This window comes from Anomaloglossus baeobatrachus, chromosome 2 (assembly GCF_048569485.1).
Source record: "Anomaloglossus baeobatrachus isolate aAnoBae1 chromosome 2, aAnoBae1.hap1, whole genome shotgun sequence".
Taxonomy (NCBI): Eukaryota; Metazoa; Chordata; class Amphibia; order Anura; family Aromobatidae; genus Anomaloglossus; species Anomaloglossus baeobatrachus.
Genome location: NC_134354.1, coordinates 517,643,174 through 517,659,492, shown reverse-complemented (window position 1 = coordinate 517,659,492; position 16,319 = coordinate 517,643,174).

Sequence of the window (16,319 nt, the reverse complement as noted above, 5' to 3'; positions counted from 1 at the left end):
GTTTTCCCCCCTTAACCCTGGCTGTGACAGAAGGAAGGTGTGCTAGACTAGCAGAACTGTAGCTGACCCAGTCCAGCAGTGAAAATTTCATGTAGCTAAAATAAACATTGCAGGTAAACTACTGCACACAGTGTAAAAAGACACACATTGCTGAAATTTCTGTGTTAACCCTGCAGCATGCTAGATTCAGATTACATAACTAAAACTTGCAACCAGATTCCCTTTAAATGCATCAATTAAATAAAGGATTTTTTTTACAAAATCGATGGGGCAAGAATAGCTTGTGAGAGAGAACTGTTTTTACATTTCTGGATTCAGGAGATTTGAGATTTGTATTGCAAAAAAATATGGCTTCCCTGTCTGTGACACACAAGTCTAGGTTTCAAAATTATTCTTTAATAGCAAAATTAGGACACATAATATAAAACCGTTGTCCTGGTTTACTATTGCAGTTTGTGAAGATTACAAAAAAGTTTTGTTATTCAGGTGCACTGCTATTACTAGTGTTAAACCACCCCCTAGTGTTCGAGTTCGGTTCGTCGAACGGCGGGTGTGTTCGGCGAACGTTCGACGAACGTTCGACAAACACCTTCAAACCCCATTAAAAACAATGGCAGGCAAACACAAACACATACAAACACATTATACATGTACACATACAGTTAATAAACATTGCCATTATACTTACAGGTCCCCGCGATGCATCCTGCACTCTGTTTCCCGCCGCTTTTCCTTCCGATCATCGCAGCACCCTCCCGGTATCCAGCACTGATGATAGGAACTTCCATGATGTCGTCATAGCATGTGACCAGTCACGTGTCTATTATCTCATTGGCTACAGACTGGTCACATGGCTAGACATCATGCTAGGTCCTGTCAGTGCATCTCTCCGGTACACAGTGCTCGTTTGAGCATCTTCGTGTACCGGCGAGATGCTTGGGCACATGCTTGGCTCCCTATTCCTGCATGTTGGCGCTCTTTACAGAGTCAGACTGGATGCCACAGCCGTTGAATAGCGGCACCGGGAATCAGATGATCGGAGATCACCGTTGCTATAGTGACCCGCCTGTCAGACTACTATTTCAACGGTGGCAGCAGTGACGTCACAGCTTAAACCCGCAGCCTCTGCTCACTCACTGAGTGATTAGAGTGCACGGGAGCAGCAGCATCTTACTCACATGCAGTGCTGTCTGATGTAGCAGAGCTGCATGGATTGAAGGAGAAGGAAGACAGAAGACCAGGATCGTGGAGGGGTGAGAGGGAGTAGCAAACATGGAGTCTCTATGTGTGTCTGTTTATTTATTTCTATTAAAGTATTTTTTCTCTGTGTGGTGTCTTTTTTATAACCCATTATTGGAGATTCTTAATGGCTGGGTCAAACTTCCCTGACATAAGGAATCTCTTACTTAATACTAGCAAGTAAAAAAAAAGCTAGTATTAACCCTTTATTACCCAGCAAGCTACCCGTCACCAGGGCAGCTGGAAGAGTTAGATACAGCACCAGATGATGGCGCTTCTATGAAAGGGGCGGCAGCGGACTGCAATTCGCAGTAGAGGGGTCCAGAAAGCTCGGGCCAAACTGTGCTATGGATTCCAATCCCCAGCTGCCTAGTTGTACCTTGCTGGACACAAAAATAAGCGAAGCCCATGTCGGTTTTTTTTCTAAATATTTCATGAAATTCATGTCTCTCCCTCCATTATACAGTCCTGGATGCAGTATGCTGAGCCTTGAAGTTCTGCAGCTGTTGTCACTCTCCTGCATACACTAGTGAATGGAGCATGCTAGCCTTGCAGTTCTGCTCCCCCTGCCTCTCCCTCCAGCATACAGACCTGGATAGAAGATGCTGAGACTTGTAGTTCTGCAGCTGCTGTCTGCTCTCTTCCATACAGACAGACAGCAGACAGCAGCTGCAAAACTACAAGGCTCAGCATTCTCCATCCAGGACTGTATGCAGACGTTTTTTGCCCCCCAAAAAATTACGTGGGCTTTGCCTTGTTTTTGTATGCTAGCCAGGTATAGCAGGCAGCTACAGGCTGCCCCCAACCTCACTGCCTATTTGTACCTGAGAACCAAAAATATAGGGAAGCCCTTTTTTTTTATTATTTCATGAATTTCATGAAATAATTAAAAAAAAATGATGTGGGTTCGCTCAATTTTTGTGTCCAGCCAGGTACAACTAGGCAGCTGGGGATTGGAATCTGCAGCGCAGGGTGCCCAAGCTTTCTGGACTCCCCCGCTGTGAATTGCAGTCCGCAGCCGCCCCAGAAAATGGCGCTTTCATAGAAGCACCATCTTCTGGCGCTGTATCCATTTCTTCCAGCTGCGCTGGTGACTGGTGGCTTGCTGGGTAATAATGGGGTTAGTGCTAGCTGTATATTGTCAACTGGCCCTAAGCCCGAATATCATCGTGTCATTCCAATATTAGACATGGCCACCATGAATTTCTAGTACAGATAAAAAAAACACAACACACAGAAAAATATTTTTATTAGAAATAAAACACAACACAATTCGTGACTCCATCTTTGTTGAAATAAAGAACCCCCCCTCTGCAGTAATCCTGGGTCAAGGGTCCCGCGCCGTTCAATCTGGATCCAATATCATCTGATCGGTTTGCTGGAAGGCAAAGCGATCAGATAATGTATCAGGTTCAAGGGCCTGAATCATATGACACAGCAGCTGATTGTATAAATGGCTTTTATACAATCAGCTGATGCATCAGTGTAAAAAAAACAAACTACACACTTCTGTGCAGACTCCGGTCTGACAGCAGCAGCTGATAGTTTAGCCGGCCGGGTGGTAAAAAGCCGGCCTCAACGCTCGACTTATAGTGTCAGCAGATTCCGTCAGGTGACCGCATCAGCTGATCATCGCCTTGTCTGAGAGAGAGAAAAGAGAGAGAGAAGAGAGAGAGAAGAGAAAGAAGAGAAGAGAGAGAAGAGAGAGAGGGAGAGAGAGAAAGAAGAGAGAGAGAGAAGAAAGAGAGGAGAGAGAAGAGAGAGAGGAGAGGGAAAAGAGAGAGGAGAGAGAGGAGAGAAAGGAGAGAGCAATGCAGCCTCATTCCGTGAACTGCTCCGATTTTAGAGGTGTGTCCTGCGTCTCTTCCCCTCAGTGCTTAATAAATTAAATTATAATTATAAGTACATAATAATTATAATTTAAAATTATAAATGAATTAAATTAAATTCTTTACCGGGACGGCTGGGACTCAAACTCTACCCATTGAGCCACTGCCTTCAATGAAAAGCATAGGAATATTTGGTAATCTTGACTAGAGATGAGCGATGTTCGAGGTTCACCAATTTCATGTTTGAGTGATTTTCGGGGGTGCTCGAGATCGAACTCGAACGCGAGCTTTTTGCTAAAAGCTCGACAGTATGAGTTTCGTTTGAGAACGGTTTGATCAGCATAAACGTGTCTTTTCTCAGTAAGGCTATGTGCACATGTTGCTATCTGCATGCGTCCTGTGTCCCCAGCACAATCCCTCTCCCTTTCCTACTCACCGATCACGGGCGCCTCGCTGCACGCTGTCATAAATCTGCTGTGTCTTTTCCTCTTTAGAATAGCCGCATCCATTAGATGCGACTGTCCCGAGGGACTCTACCCAGCAGGGTGATAATGAGTTTAATCATGCCAAGCGACTCCATGAGATACCTTCCATAAATTAAACTTAAAGTGAAAGTAAATAAACACACACAACGAAAAGTACTTTATTTTGAATAAAAGACAAAAAATCACCCTCTTTCACCCCTTTATTAACCCACAAATACCCCTCCAGGTCCGATGTAATCCACACGACACTGTCAGCTCTGCTACAGAACACGAGTGCTCTGATCACCTCCACGTAGCAATGAAGTGAATCGCGTGGTCAGCAGAGACTTCAGCAATGCAGAAGTCAAGATTACAAAATTCACCCATTTATCATTAGAAGCAGTAGACTAGTGGATAGAGCACTCGCTTAAGAGGCATGAGGTTGCGAGTTCTAGTCTCGGTAAAGAATGTTTTGTTTTGTTTTTTTTAATTTTAATTATATTTATAATTTATGTATAATTATAATTAATTATGCACTGAGTGGAGGAGCCGGACATCCGCTGTGAGCTCTCTTTCTCTCTCTCTCTCCTTTCTTTCTCTCCTTTCTCTTTCTCCTTTCTTTCTCTTCTTTCTCTTCTTTCTCTTCTTTGTCTTCTTTCTCTTCTTTCTCCCCTTTCATTTCTCTCTCTTCTTTCTCTCTCTTCTTTCTCTCTCTCTTCTATCTCTCTTGCTCTCTCTCTTCCTTCTCTCTTTCTCCTCTTTCTCCTCTCTCTCTTCTTTCTCTCTTTTTCTCTCTCTTCTTTCTCTCTTTCTCTCTCTCCTTTCTCTCTCTCCTTTCTCTCTCTCCTTTCTCTCTCTTCTTTCTTTCTTTCCTTTCTCTCTCTCCTTTCTCCCTCTCCGTTCTTTCTCTCCTTTCTCTGTCTTCCTCTCCTTTCTCTCTCTCCTTTCTTTCTCTTCTTTCTCTTCTTTCTCATCTCTCTCTTCTTTCTCTTTTCTTTATCCTTTCTCTCTTTCTCTCTCGCTTCTTTCTCTCTCTCTCTTCCTTCTCTCTTTCTCTTCTTTCTCCGCTTTGTCTTCTTTCTCTCTTTTTCTCTTTCTCTCTCTTCTTTCTCTCTTTTTCTCTCTCTCCTTTTTCTCTCTTTCTCTCTCTTTTTTTTCCTTCTCTCTTTCTCTACTTTCTCCTATTTCTCTTCTTTCTCTCTTTTGCTCTCTCTTCTTTCTCTCTTTCTCTCTCTCTCCTTCATCTCTCCTTCCTCTCTCACCTTTCTCTCTATCCTTTCTCTCTCCTTTCTTTCTCTCCTTTCTCTCTGTCTTTCTCCTTTCTCTCTCTCCTTTCTTTCTCTCCTTTCTGTCTCTCCTTTCTCTCTCTTCTTTCTCTTCTTTGTCCTTTTTCTCTCTCTTCTTTCTCTCTTTCTTCTTTCTCTCTTTCTCTTTCTCTCTTCCTTCTCTCTTTTTCTTCTTTCTCCTCTTTCTCTTCTTTCTCTCTTTTTCTCTTTCTCTCTCTCTCCTTTCTTTCTCTCCCTTCTCTTTCTCATTTCTTTCTCTTCTTTCTCCCCTTTCTCTTCTCTCTCTTCTTTCTCTCTTTCTCTCTCTTCTTTCTCTCTCTCTTCTATCTCTCTTGCTCTCTTCCTTCTCTCTTTCTCCTCTTTCTCCTCTATTTCTTCTTTCTCTCTTTTTATCTCTCTCTTCTTTCTCTCTTTCTCTCTCTCCTTTCTCTCTTTCCTTTCTCTCTCTCCTTTCTCTCTCTCCTTTCTTTCTCTCCTTTCTCTCTCTCTCTCCTTTCTCCCTCTCCGTTCTTTCTCTCTTTTCTCTGTCTTTCTCTCCTTTCTCTCTCTCCTTTCTCTCTCTCCTTTCTTTCTCTTCTTTCTCTTCTTTCTCATCTCTCTCTTCTTTCTCTTTTCTTTATCCTTTCTCTCTTTCTCTCTCTCTTCTTTCTCTCTCTTTTCCTTCTCTCTTTCTCTTCTTTCTCCTCTTTCTCTTCTTTCTCTCTTTTTCTCTTTCTCTCTCTCTTCTCTCTCTTTTTCTCTCTCTCTTCTTTCTCTCTTTCTCTCTCTTTTTTTTCCTTCTCTCTTTCTCTTCTTTCTCCTATTTCTCTTCTTTCTCTCTTTTGCTCTCTCTCTTCTTTCTCTCTTTCTCTCTCTCTCTCCTTCCTCTCTCGCCTTTCTCTCTATCCTTTCTCTCTCTCCTTTCTTTCTCTCCTTTCTCTCTCTCTCTCCTTTCTCTCTCCTTTCTTTCTCTCCTTTCTGTCTCTCCTTTCTCTTTCTTCTTTCTCTTCTTTCTCCATTTTGTCTCTCTTCTTTCTCTCTTTCTTCTTTCTCTCTTTCTCTCTTCCTTCTCTCTTTTTCTTCTTTCTCCTCTTTCTCTTCTTTCTCTCTTTTTCTCTTTCCCTCTCTCTCCTTTCTTTCTCTCCCTTCTCTTTCTCATTTCATTCTCTTCTTTCTCTTCTTTGTCTTCTTTCTCTTCTTTCTCCCCTTTCTCTTCTCTCTCTTCTTTCTCTCTTTCTCTCTCTTCTTTCTCTCTCTCTTCTATCTCTCTTGCTCTCTCTCTTCCTTCTCTCTTTCTCCTCTTTCTCCTCTATTTCTTCTTTCTCTCTTTTTATCTCTCTCTTCTTTCTCTCTTTCTCTCTCTCTCCTTTCTCTCTTTCCTTTCTCCCTCTCCGTTCTTTCTCTCTTTTCTATGTCTTTCTCTCCTTTCTCTCTCTCCTTTCTCTCTCTCCTTTCTTTCTCTTCTTTCTCTTCTTTCTCATCTCTCTCTTCTTTCTCTTTTCTTTATCCTTTCTCTCTTTCTCTCTCTCTTCTTTCTCTCTCTCTCTTCTTTCTCTCTTTCTCTTCTTTCTCCTCTTTCTCTTCTTTCTCTCTTTTTCTCTTTCTCTCTCTCTTCTCTCTCTTTTTCTCTCTCTTCTTTCTCTCTTTCTCTCTCTTTTTTTCCTTCTCTCTTTCTCTTCTTTCTCCTATTTCTCTTCTTTCTCTCTTTTGCTCTCTCTCTTCTTTCTCTCTTTCTCTCTCTCTCTCCTTCCTCTCTCGCCTTTCTCTCTATCCTTTCTCTCTCCTTTCTTTCTCTCCTTTCTCTCTCTCTCTCCTTTCTCTCTCCTTTCTTTCTCTCCTTTCTGTCTCTCCTTTCTCTCTCTTCTTTCTCTTCTTTCTCCATTTTGTCTCTCTCTTCTTTCACCCTTTCTTCTTTCTCTCTTTCTCTCTTCCTTCTCTCTTTTTCTTCTTTCTCCTCTTTCTCTTCTTTCTCTCTTTTTCTCTTTCTCTCTCTCTTCTTTCTCTCTCTTCTTTCTCTCTCTTCTTTCTCTCTCTTCTCTCTCTCTCTCTTTCTCTCTTTCTCTCTCTCTTCTTTCTCTCTCTCTTTCTCAGACCTGGCGATGATCAGCTGATGCGGTCACCTGACGGAACCAGCTGACACTATAAGTCAAGCGGTGAGGCCAGCTTTTTACCGCCCGGCCGGCTAAACTATCAGCTGATGCTGTCGGACAGGAGTCTGCACTGAAGTGTGTAGTTTGTTTTTGCACTGATGCATCAGCTGATTGTTTAAAAGCCGTTTATACTATCAGCTGTTGTGTCAGGTGATTCAGGCCCTTGAACCTGATACATCATCTGATCTGATCGCTTTGCCTTCCAGCAAACCGATCAGATCATATTGGATCTGGATTGGACGGCGCAGGACCCTTGACCCAGGATTAATGCGGAGGGGGGTTCTTTATTTCAATAAAGATGGAGTCACTAATTGTGTTGTGTTTTATTTATAATAAAAATATTTTTTCTGTGTGTTGTGGCTCTTTTTATCAGTACTAGAAATTCATGGTGGCCATGTCTAATATTGGCATGACACCATGAATTTCGGGCTTAGGGCCAGTTGATAATATACAGCCATCCCTAACCCTATTATTACCCAGCGAGCCACCCGGCTTCAGGGCAGCTGGAAGAGTTGGATACAGCGCCAGAAGATGGCGCTTCTATGAAAACGCCATTTTCTAGGGCGGCTGTGGACTGAAATTCGCAGCATGGGTGTCCAGAAAGCTTGACCACCCTAAGCTGTGGATTCCAATCCCTAGCTGCCTAGTTGTACCTGGCTGGACACAAAAATTTGGCACTGCCCACGTCATTTTTTTTTTTAATTATTTCATGAAATTCATGAAATAATTAATAAAAAAAGGGCTTCCCTATATTTTTGGTTCCCAGCCGGGTACAAATAGGCAGCTGGGGGTTGGGGGCAGCCCGTAGCTGCCTGCTGTACCTGGCTAGCATACAAAAACATGGCGAAGCCCACATAATTTTTTTGGGGGGCAAAAAACTCCTGCATACAGTCCTGGATGGAGTATGCTGAGCTTTGTAGTTCTGCAGCTGCTGTCTGTCTGTATGTAGGAAAGCAGACAGCAGCTGCAGAACAGCAAGGCTCAGCATGCTCCATTCACTAGTGTATGCAGGAGAGCAAACAGCAGCTGCAGAACTACAAGGCTCAGCATACTCCATTCAGGACTGTATGCAGGAGTTTTTTGCCCACCAAAAAAATGACGTGGGCTTAGCCATATTTTTATATGCTAGCCAGGTACAGCAGGCACCTACGGGCTACCCCCAACCTCCAGCTGCCTAAACCAAAAATATAGGGAAGCCCATTTTTCTAATTATTTCCCGAATTTCATGAAATAATTAAAAAACAAATGACGTGGCTTTGCCTTATTTTTGTGTCCAGCCAGGTACAACTAGGCAGCTGGGGATTGGAATCCGCAGCACAGGTTAGCTCGAGCTTTCTGGGCCCCTCTGCTGCAAATTGCAATCCGCAGTCGCCCTAGAAAATGGCGCTTTCATAGAAGCGCCATCATCTGTCGCTGTATCCAACAGTTCCAGTTGCCCTGATGCCAGTGGCTCACTGGGTAATTATGAGTTAATACTAGCTTTGTTTTACTAGCTAGTATTAAGTCAGAGATTCTTAATGTCAGGCAAGTTTGACCCAGCCATTAAGAATCTCCAATAAAGGCTTAAAAAAAGACACCACACAGAGAAAAAATACTTTAATAGAAATAAATACACAGACACACTTAGAGACTCCATGTTTATTACTCCCTTTTATCCCTCCACAATCCATGGTCTTCTGTCTTCTTTCTCTTTCAACCCATGAAGCTCTGCTGCATCAGCAGCGCTGCATGGGAGGAAGATGCTGCTGTTCTGAGGAGAGAGAGAGGGAGAAAGAGAGAAAAAGGGAGAAAAATAGAGAAAAAGAGAGAGAAAGAGAGAGAAAGAATGAGAAAGAGAAAAAGAGAGAAAAAGAGAAAAAGAGAGAAAAAGAGAGAGAAAAAGAGAGAGAGAAAGAAAGAGAGAGAAATGGAGAGAGAAATGGAGAGAAAAAGGAAAAAAGAGAGAGAGAGAAAGAGAGAAAAAGAGAGAGAGAAAGAGGGAAAAAGAGAGAAAGAGAGAGAAAGAGGGAAAAAGAGAGAGAGATATTACACGCAGGCATTACCTGAGTGAAATCTCCGGTGACAGCGCGGCTCACGACAGTTGTTGTGTGGAGCTGACACAGTTCGTGTTCTACGGCGCTCCCTTTCAGCTTCATGTAGAAGAGCTGAAAGCGTCATGTGGATTACTTTGGACCTGGATTGTTGTTTGGGGATTGATAAAGTGGTAAATGAGGGGTTTTTTTGTCTTTTATTCCAAATAAAGAATTTTTCGTTCTGTGTGTTTATTTACTTTCACTTACAGGTTAATCATGGAAGGTATCTCGGGGAGACGCCTGCCATGATTAACCCCTTATTACCCCGATTACCACCGCACCAGGGCAATTTGGGATTAGCCGGGTAGAGTCCCGGGACTGTTGCATCTAATGGATGTGGCAATTTCGGGCGGCTGCTGGCTGATATTATTAGGGTGGTGGGCTCCCCATAACGTGGCACTCCCCATCCTGACAATACCAGCCTCCAGCCATGTGGCTTTATCTTGGCTGGTATCAAAATTGGGGAAACTGCAGGTTTTATTTTTTTTAATTATTTATTTATTTGACTGCACGATATAGACCCGCCTGCCGGCGGCTGTAATTGGTTGTAGTGAGGCAGCTGTCACTCAGCATGGGGGCATGTCTGACTGCAACCAATTATGGGCGCCGGTGGGTGGGGAAAGCAGGGAATACCAGATTGAATAATGAGCGGCAGGCATTTTCAAAAGAGGAAAAGCCGCTGTAGCTTTGTGACAGCCGTGCAGCGCCGCGCCCGTGATCGGTGAGTAGGAAAGAGAGAGGGATTGTGCTGGGGACGCAGGACGCATCCAAATACACAACATGCGCACATACTTACTGTGAAAAGCCAAGCTTTTGGTGATCGAACCGTTATCGAATGGTAACTCGCACGGCCAAACTTGAAGCAAATCGTTCGAGTTCGTCGAACGACTCGAACACCGTCCAACATCACTCGAATTTGAAATTGGCAAATGGTTTGAATCGAACATCGCTCATCTCTAGCTATTACTGCAGTATATCACAGATTAATGGATTCACAGTCACTCTGACTATGCGGGAACAGCACCAACCCCCATCTCATTTTAATCTTTATAAAATTATTTACAGACTGAATACCTTTTACATTTTCATTGTACTCTAGCACTAGAGCAGTACAATGCAAACCAATTTAGCTATTTTTTTTCTATGTGGAATGAGCTGTGCACTCACCTCCTATCCCTAGACTGTAAAATCCCATAATGGTGTTGGTTGGCATGGCCTCATTCTTTATACTGCCTGTGATTGTTGTTCCATTATTGGCTGCTCTAAATCATGGAATGTGCTAGCTGCTGGGTAGTGCCTAACATCATTAGCCCTCTCTATGACTCCTTAGCAATGTATGAATTGACTTCAGCCATTTTTGGGGGAGGATCCTTGCAAATCAGATCGCAAACGTTTGAATTTGCACAAATCTTCGAACATCAGGAAATTTTACTCAAATTGGATTCTCTGTGAATCCATCCACTCATATGTAGTGGCTTATTTTTATGCTCATTGGAAATCCATGTGTTAAACATGGAAACAGCGATTTCATAATAAAAGAGGATGATTAGGGAAAAGGTGGCAAAGTTGGCATACTCAAAAGTAAAATATGTACAGTACATACCAAAAGTTTGGACAAACCTGAGATTTCTGAGGCTGGTGACTCAGATTAACTTATCCTCCGCAGCAGAGGTGACTGATGGTCTTCCTTTCCTGGGGCGGTCCTCATGTGAGCCAATTTCTTTGTAGCATTTGATAGTTTTTGCCACTGCACTTGGGGACACTTTCAAAGTGTTCCCAATTTTTCGGACTGACTGACCTTCATTTGTTAAAGTAATGATGGCCACTCATTTTTCTTTACTTAGCTGCTTTTTTCTTGCCATAATACAAATTCTAACACTCTACTCAATAGGACTATCAGCTGTGTATCCACCAGACTTCTGCACAACACAACTGATGGTCCCAACCCCATTTATAAGGGAAGAAATCCCACTTATTAAACCTGACAGGGCACACCTGTGAAGTGAAAACCATTTCCGGTGACTACCTCTTGAAGATCATCAAGAGAATACCAAGAGTGTGCAAAGCAGTAATCAAAGCAAAAGGTGGCTACTTTGAAGAACCTAGAATATAAGACATATTTTCAGTTGTTTCACACTTTTTTGTTAAGTATTTCATTCCACACGTGTTAATTCATAGTTTTGATGCCTTCAATGTGAATCTACAATTTTCAGAGTCATGAAAAATAAAGAAAACTCTTTGAATGAGAAGGTGTTTTCAAATTTTTGGTCTGTACTGCATGCGAAGAAGACAGCCAACATTTTGGATAATTTTGCCATAAATAGTAATGCAGTCCAGCTTCCAATAGAAGCAGATGTTTAATGAAGAATCATGCATTATATAGTAGAGAACTGTCCAGGCTGCTAGGGTTGAGATATTAAGTAGCCTTAAATATATTTTATAAATTCATGATTTTTTAAATGTAGCCCGAAGGTATTTTGTCTTCAGTGCAACATATTATAGCAATAGCTAAATAGTTATTTTATATTCTCTGCAGTACTGGATGGAGTCATTCCTTATAATCCATTTATATTTGCTGCTTTTTATTTGATTACAAAAGCAATTATATCTAAATCTCAAGCCATGTAGAAATGACAACCAATCCTATGTTCATAGATTGTGTTCAGTATGTACATTCAGTGGTGTCTGCTTGTCCATACAAAATCTTTTAGCAGGACAGATGAGCATCAATTGCACTGAAAATAGTATTTATTAGATTTAATCTATATATCTATATGCACCACCTTTTTAAATATAAAACTATAAAGATGAAGTGGTAGGCTTTAAAGATTTACAATAATTCACGCCAGCGTATAAGCCATTAGAAGCATTGCCAAGCCGTTTGGTTCCAATAAATTCGCTAATCCGCTAACAATCAAATGTATTTCATTAAACGCCCAAGTTTGATTATCGCACACAAACAAATCCTCTTGAATATACAAACATTAATCATAAAAGATGTATTAGAAGAAATTATCTCTGGGGATTTGTGAAGGCTCATGAAAGTACAGCCTATGTCAATCATACATTTTGTTCCTGATGGAAATGTTTCTCATGCTTAACTGTTCCTGAGATTTGCTTTCAAAATACAAAACATGAACAATGTCACTGCTCAAAGGAGGGAATGAGGGACTAATTAACACTAAAGTATTAACATGTTTAACTTTGTTAAGTTTTGTTATCAATTTCACAAGGGAACCAATACAATCTCATTGCTTAGTAATTTCATTATTAATATTTCTTATGTGGTATATTTATTTTTTATAGCACAAGTTAAATACTCCATATTTTTCAAATCTAATTTTACTGACAAAATTTGCTATATATTTATGGTTAAAATAGGTCATCTCAAGTACCTGAAAGGAATTTTTTTGCAATATACTGTAATACCCTATCACCATGGTAGGCCATGAATATGCAATGAGTGGTGGGCAGGCCTCCAGGACTATTCCCACAATCAGACAAAAGATCACAGTCACAACAACAGGCAAACATGATGTGATGCTCAATCACTAGGTGTCACTAGATACAACTAGTAAGTTGTGAATAGAGGAGTAGTCAAATAAGCTGGGGTTGGAAAATGGGAGGACATGACAGGATACTGGGAGCTGGTGGAGACATGATCGGGATTCAAGCCAGAGGTCAGGAGCCAGGAGGTCACATATGGAACACGGGGAGAAAGCAAAGCCAAAGTCAGGTTTAAAGCCAGAGGTCAAGAACCAGGAGGTCACGTATGGAACACGGAGAGAAAGCGGATCCGAGGGTGGGGTACAAGTCGGAGGTCAGGGGCCAGGAAGTAATGTCAGAGTCAGAAGAACGGGAGGAGAAGTGTAACTAAGGTCCGGGGTTGAATGACAAGATCTGAACAGTACAATTATGGGAGCCAGAAGCACTTACTGTAGAACAGGAACCTCGACCAGCGGCGTTCTGGATGAGGCTGCTCCCTAATGAAGCAGAGCAATCACTCGTAATGAGGCGCCTGTGAATAGACACCTCCCAGCACCAATGCAGGACCCAAGGCAGGGAACAACCCATCCACCGGAGCTCAACACAACAGAGTATTGGCTCTGCAGGAGAGCAGAGCACCACAGATCAGTGTCATGACACATGACTTGTTCCTTCAATAATAGTATGTCATATCAGCAATATTTATTTCTTCTGACCCATGTCATTGATAGTTCTTCTATACATAGTAAACTTGTGCAAGTTCATTCAAGTAAATGGAACAGTTGAGGACATTTTGTTAACAGAATATAGGTGTAGCAAAGGTCATTATGACTTACAAACCACCAATTTGATAACTTGTCACTTTATAGGATTTATATGTTAACATTACATAAGCCATTCATGGATATCAAGTTCGGTCTTGAATTACACCGTTATATGTGGCGTGCAATTCTAGATAAATCAGTCAAAGTAGCCTTTGTAAGATCTGTAAGCCACGTTACCCAATCCTAAAGGAGTTTTCTAGAAAAAATACATTGATAGACAATATTTAGATTGTGACAGTGATGTGTAATTAGTGGGGGCTATTCTCTTTTGCAGAAACGGGTTTTTTTTAAGATTTGCTATACTGACCTCAGGCATTACTTTATGGATCTGCATTGAGAGTCTGAATCTTCTGTACACAAATTTTGCATGGACTTTAAATAAAAAAGATTGTTAATCCTTTTTAATATAGTTCTTGCAGTTCTTTGAATAAATTTGCATATGCAATTAGGAACAGGTCAGTCTGGTGAGAGCCTTGTACATCACACCTATTAACTACTTTTCATTATGCAAAGAGAAAAGTTGTGATCCTGCCGTTTGTATTATATTATAAAGCAAATTCAGAAAGGGTCATAGTCAGGTCTTAGAATTGTGAAAATGTAAAGTACTGAAAGGACAGTAAACATTTTCATGAAAAAGAACAAGGCATATAATGTGTACAGAATTACATTATACCTTTCTATTCAACAAGTTACATATTTATTTTTCACAATGTACAATCATTTTAACTCTACACTCTATAGGAATGTTTAGTCCTCTACTTAAATACAAGCTGTAACATGGGGCTCTCTATACAAATGGGATAAGACCTATTAATCAAGCCAAACCAGGTGGGAAAAATGCTCAACTGGGACTGTGCTAAACCATAAATGAAGGTGAGAAGTATGGATTGATGCATTAAAAGAGTGGATAGTCCAAATGGCACATAAACAGTAGAACTGGATATGCATATAGAATAACAGCATGTATAACAGCCCCATATGCAACAGCATATATCAAAAGAGCTAGATGGTAGGTGGAACAATGCAATAAAGTGGCACTTGATAAGCATGATGGCACTTTGAAATGGCAGAGCCAGATTTGCAGAGAGATATTTTGGTATAGCAGAGCCAAGTGTGTGGACAGGACACTGGGACAGTGGAGACATATTGACAGACAGGCACCTTGATATACAACCGAGTAGGTGAACAGCACGGCCGCCTTGAAATAACAGAGCTGAATTGTTGGACAGGAACCTTGATATAGTAAAACTAAGTATATGGGAAGAATTTTAGAACAACATAGTCAGTTTTGTAAACAGGTACCAAATTACAACAGAGTCAAGTGCACAGACAGCGCCTTGGATCATGAAAGCAAAGAGAGCTTCCACTGGGGAAGAAAGATAAACAGACTGAAAGTGGAGAAAGGTCACATGAGTTGAAGGCAGCTTCTTCTCCGAGGAGGCGCTGAGATCAGAGAACAGAGACGCCCATACGGCCAACCGCTTGACCGTTAGGTAAGTATTATAAAGTGTTTCATATGTTCTCACAGCGGCCTGGGCTCTTACATACAGCATGTTAGAATGCTGTATATAAGAGCCCGGTGGTGGTGGTGGCCACAGCTTATACACCAAAAAAGGGGTGACAGGTTCCCTTTAAAGTTGTCTTTGCTGATATTGCCTCTGAACACTGGTATGGCCAATACAACAACCGAACAAATAAGAATCTTGTCATTAAAAAGATGGTCATCAGTGGAGATGAGCGAACTTGTGCAAGTTCGGTTCGGCAGGTTGAGCCAGACTTTTGATAAAGTTCGATTTTGGACCTGGACTTTATCTGAACCCCAATGGAAGTTACTAATTGAGAAGTTTGGGCTTTTGCCCACATGCAGCCAGTCATAAACAGTCTGGGGCTGGTGGGCAGCACTTTTCAATTTTTTATATACACCACATCTGATCACGCTGTCATTGCCCCCAGTGCGAGCCATTCAAACACCACAAGCAGCTCGCACTGGGCTAAGCACCAAGTTTACCAATGCACAGAAATGCTCACATGAGTGGATTGCATACGCAAAGCCCCAGAACTGCGAATCTCGACTCTGTTTTTTTTATAAAGTTTGTGTTCGGTACATACACTGAACCTCGGGTCTGTTCATCTCTAGTTATCAGTGCATAAAAAAATCATTCCTATTTTCCCTAAAGGGATGGCCGCTCTTTCTGGCCCAGACAGCTTTGCAATAATATCAAGCAACAAATGCTATAATATTTTTTTATCTTTTTAAAATATCATTATATTAATATTTATTCCATATTTACAGATTTAGCAAATTTAGAAAACTTCCACCATATTAACTCTCTGAGTTTCAGAATCTTAGGATGAGGCTGTGATGAGTATGCATATCTTGACCATGCTGAGATGCTGCTTATGAGTGTCTGCACATCTGAGGAACATTTTGGGGTTGTTACCAATTCTTTACTTGCAATTTCCCTAGAACTGTGATACACTGCAGGTGGATGTGGTGGAAAGTCACTAAACTCGTTATGTCTAGAAATATGAAATTAATATATTGAAGTTTTTTATATTTATTTCTCTGATATTATGGTCTTATATAAGGACTGAGAGATCGTGAATATATATGCATCATACAGGTGGTGCATGTTGACTTTGCATATTTGAATCTAACTTGTTATCAGCCTTTTTAATCCCATGTAACCTCACGTTAACTGTACAAATGCAAACTTTGTATTAATAGATTGCATTGCAAAGCTTCATCCTGACCAGCTTGATCCATATTATTATCAAGCACTCAGTGTGTTCTGACAATGAAAAAAAATGTACAATTTAATCGTATATTGCTCGGATCACAGTTCCATACCATAATCAAAGTATCCATTTCAAAGTGTCAAGAGAGACAGCACCACTTGTATTACAAAGCCAATATTTGTGAACAAGTGTGAAATTAGCAAGATATGTAGAACGTGATACTTTTCCAGTTCAGGGGACATTTTTCATTA